Raw genomic sequence first — 5,147 nt, forward strand, 5'->3', positions numbered from 1 at the left:
AGGAAAAATCAATTCTCCAACCTGCACCAAAACATCCTCAACTACTCCTAATGGGTAAGCATTAGAACGGTCAGCTAACTGAATAATGACACTGTTTTCTTTCAAAGGACCCAAATTTAAAGTTTGAAAAACTGAATTTGACATAACATTAGTAGATGCTCCTAAATCTGCCATTGCACGTTCAAATTTAGAATCACCTATTCTGCGGGGACTAGAAAATGAACCTGGATCCTTACACTTAGGGGGTAATTTTTACTGAATTAATGCTGACACATTTTTCCTCACACTAGTCTTCTCATTATTCCTCAACTTGTGCTTTTTAGTGCATAGTTTCTTAAGAAATTAAGCGTACTTGGGAACTTGTTTGATTGCATCAAGTACAGGTATATTGACCTCCACCTTCCTGAAAGTGTCCAAAATTTCTTTTTCTTGTTCTTCTTTTTATTTTTAGCCAACTTTATGGGAATGGAGGAAGAACAGAATTATTAACCTTATTCAAGTTAGGTTCAGTACTTACCTCAACTTCAGGAACTTCAGACTCTTTTTCTCCTTGCTTCTTCTTTTTTATTGGCACATGTGGAGTCTGATTATCAACTTCTTTTCCACTTCGCAGCAGTATCGCACTTGCATTTTCTCTAGGATTCATGACTGTTTGTGATGGGAGCTTTCCAGAACCTTGAGCTTCTGGCTTACTCACATATGAGGCTAACTAACCAATCTGCCTCTCTATGTTTTGAATGCTATTTCTGGTCTCTTGTTGAAACTATTGGGTATTGTTAGCCAAAGCCTTAACAATTTCATCAAGTGACATACCTTGATTTGAAGGAGGTGGAGGTGGAGGCAGTTGTGGTTGATTCACTTGTGGTCTTTGCTACTGGTATCGGTTTTGCACCGGTTGATTTCCATAACTCAAATTGGGATGATCTCGCCATCCTGGATTATAAGTATTTGAATAGGGATCATACCTGTGTTGTGGCTATCCATAATGTCCTACTGCATTAGCCTGTTGCATTGATTCATCCTCTTGTAATGTAGGACACATATCAGTGGCATGACCGGAACCCGAACAAATTTGACATGCCTTAATAGGTTGCATATTCCCTACAGCCAACTGCCTCACCAAAGAAGTTAAACCAGAAATTTGTTTTTCGAGGTTAGATGTACTTACCTCATTAACCTTCATAGGTGTGTGATCCATTCTCATTCCAAACTACGAGAATTCACTACCATGTTAGAAATCTGCCTCCTTGCCTCTTATTGTGTCTTGTCAACCAAAGATCCTCCTATAGTATCATATATGATATTGCGGTCCATTGGTAGAAGTCCCTTATAGAAATATTGAATCAATAGCTGCTCACTTTTTTAATGATGGGGATAGCTTGCACACAGCTTCTTAAATCTCTCCTAGTACTCATACAAGCTCTCTCCATTGTATTGTCGGATGTCACATATTTCTTTTCTTATGTTGGCAGCACGGGAAGCAGGAAAATACTTCTCCAGAAATATCCGCTTCATTCCATTCCATGAGTTGACAGATTCTAAGGAAGATAATACAACCAATCCTTAGTTGTGCCCTCCAGTGAAAAAGGGAAAGCCCGAAGCTTGATTTGATCCTCTGAAACTCCTTGAGGTTTCATGCTGGAAAACACAACATGAAATTCCTTTAAATGCTTATGTGGATCCTCACCTGCAACACCATGAAACTTAGGCAACAAATGGATTAATCCAGATTTCAACTCAAAACCAACATTTAAAGTAGGGTATTGAATACACAAAGGCTGTTGGTTTAGATTAGGAGCAACCAACTCTTTCAAAGTTCTAGCAGCCATGGTTTCGTTTTTGGAATTTGACTCTGAATTCGAATTTGAATCCGAACTTAGCTCCTTTGGAGATTTAACTCCTTCATATGTACTCAAAATCAGCCTACCTTGCTTAGCCAATTTTCTCAACTGCTTAGCTATTTTTTCTACTTCTATGTAACACCCTCCCGGTAACAACTCCGTACATTCTATTGTTCCGGTGACCGGTGTCGGTCCGGACAGCTAGAACGTCCGAAAAAATATTTAAATCAAAGTGAGGAACCATAATTAACTCAAATATTAATAAGAAAAATTTAGTAAAAATTTTAGAAATAAAATACAACCAAGTTAAACGAGCCGGTGCCCTAGCAAGGGGTAAACCAGAGGGAAGTTGCGGTTCTCGCAACGAGGAGCCCTAGACCCGAGGGAAAAATTATAAAATAATTTTTGGAACTCCAGAGAAGGGTTATTAAGGTTCCTATGGCATTAGAATGCCAAGAAAATACCTAGAAAAATTTTTCAATCGGTACAAACAATTTTGACCCGTTAAGCCAAACGGAGGGCATTTTTGTCATTTCGCCTTCAGAGGTGATTTTTGGCCGACTTGTCCAGTTGAGTAAATAATTATTATGACATAAAATGTGAGTAAATATTGCTAAAAATTAAATTGAAAATAAGTAGAGAAGAAAAGAATAGAAAATGAGAAAAATGCCCATTTATGACATATGGTGATGCAATTTAAAAAGCTCCACCAATCACAATTTGACAAATTAATAAAAGGGATAAAAATGAACTAAAATGAGATAAAAACAAAACAAAACAGCCATCTTCTTCATTTCACTCCTCCATGGCCGAAATCAAGTCTATCTCTTCCATGAAAAATTTTTCCCATCTCTCTCTTCAATTCTCATTAATTTTACTCCACTAAACCCTAAACCCCTTTCATTAAAACTTAACCACATCTCTTGGGAAAGTGTTTGGCAGCCTAGAAAGTGAAAGAAAGTGAAGTTTGGGGCTTGGAAAATTCTGCCACTTAAAGGTTAGTGCACCTATCTACTTAAAACTTTTATTTTCTATGTTAGGGACTTGAAACCAACAAGTATTTGTGAATGAAATGAACCAAACTCATGTGTATGTCCATTAGAGAATTCGGCACCCCTATTGAAGGTATAGGAATAAGTGTTTTGTTGGTCTTAGAGTGGACTAAAAATGATGTTTAGGATACATATATATATGGATGATGAATTGGTATGCTAACTAAGGCATCTTGTAGAAATTATAATGTGAAGCTAGGGTTTTGGGGAGTGAAAATTGGCTTGGCTTATGAAATTGTTAAAGAACATCCTAATGGTCAATTAGTGACCATTTGAAGGAATTTGACCTTAATTGGGACTGAAATAAAGCATGGCAAAGGGAATGAGTGTGCTGCCTAGAGGGTGCAGAATGATGACTGAAATTTCAGTCCACTTAGACAGCCATAACTTTGGCTGTGTAGGTCCAATTGGTGTTTGGCCAATTGTACATGAAACTAGGCTTATAATGGCACATTTTTTCTGAAGAAACCATGCCCAAAAGACCAAAGCAAGAGGACCAAAAGTTGTCCCCAATCCGGATACTCGCAATCGATTCTCAGAATGACCAAATGAATAGTAAGCCATAACTCACTGTAGATTTGGTCAATTGACCTGAAATTTTTACAGAAACAAGATAAGACATAGACAAACAACTTTAATGAAGAAACCTACCCCAAATTATGGCCAGAACTAATTCAAAATGCAATCACAATACTATTCATGTTATCAGAGATATGGTCAATTTTGCAAATTGGCAATCCGCCAGCTGTGGGTTTTGAGCCATATCTGAGCTAAAAACTCCAAATGGAGTGATTCAAAAAATGAAATTAAACTAGACAAAATAAGGAACAACTTTCATGTTTGCCATTTCTTCAAATTCTCACTGCAACAATGCTTAATGGAACAGTAAACATATGCTTCAAAAACTGAAATTTTCTGCCCTCTTGGTTTTAAGTTAGAAATGGTAATGGTGACCAATTCCAACAAGTTTTAAAAGCAAAATGTGGTATGTTGGGAGTGCCAAAATCAATGTACCTAATTTCTAACCTAAAAGTCAACATTTTAGTTGACCATAGAGGTGAATAGTAACACCGAAACTTGAATTTCAAAGATTGAAGAATTTTAAAGTATCGAATGCCCTAGTATACCTAACAAGATTGGTTTGGATAGTTTGGCATGCCAATAGGGTTCAGTTAGCAGTACTGCACATGGCAATATGCCATTCCATGATTTCATGGCTTTTAGCCATTCTGACTTTGTATTGAGACTTGGCCTTGTGCCTGATGTTATTACAGCTTATTAGCTGTTCTGTTACACACCGGGAGATGCATATGTGACCGATGGTGTGACGGCCCGAGGTAGTAGGTACCACGCTACCACTGCTATCCAAATCCCTGCCTAGTGTAGGTTACTTGGGCAACCAAATGAATGAAAGTGAACAAAGTTAATGAATTAATGTATATACCCACACTAAACAAATGAATCATACACATTCACTGCATATTTGTTTTCTTGCTATTTTCTTTTATTTTATTATTGCACCACTAAGTATTATTGCTTAGCACGTTGTTTTGCCACGCTGTAGGTACTAGAGATACAGATCGTGAGCCCAGAGACCGCAGATCGGGTGAGTCTATCCCGCAGCTTCGCCAAGATCCGTGTCACCTCAACTTCTGAAGTGCATTGGTAGGTCACTATGTGTCATTTTGACATTTTGTATCTAAATTTTGATTTTCTCATATGAAATTATACTTGTGTAATGTATATTGATGTTTATGTAAATTATGAAAATTGTATTTGTGAATGGAAAAGTAAATGTTTATTTGTGATTTATATGTGATCATCACATGTGATGGATGACTGAGAATTGAAATTGAAATGTTGAGATCTTGATATTGATTTTTCTGATTATATTGGAGTTGAGAATGAATGAATTTGTTTATTGGAAGTGTTTTTCGCAGTTCCAAGAACTGCTTTCTCCATTTTTAGCCTGCTCACGATTTTCTTTAAAAATTTTCTAACCTCAAATAAATTATGATTTCAATAAATGACTTAAATGAGTTATATTTTACAAGTTATATTCAAAGTTATGATGAAAATTAATTAAGGTATATTAGAGTATGCCGTAATCGTGTGGCATTACTTACTCGTATACCGTATACACTGTACGGGTGTCACATTTAGTGGTATCGAGCATGGTTTAGGCGCTTCGGTCTTAGATTGAGTCCATACCATGCATTGCATTTGTAAGAGTCGAGGTGACACTAATGCAGAT

Source organism: Hevea brasiliensis, unplaced genomic scaffold (assembly GCF_030052815.1).
Source record: "Hevea brasiliensis isolate MT/VB/25A 57/8 unplaced genomic scaffold, ASM3005281v1 Scaf60, whole genome shotgun sequence".
NCBI lineage: Eukaryota > Viridiplantae > Streptophyta > Magnoliopsida > Malpighiales > Euphorbiaceae > Hevea > Hevea brasiliensis.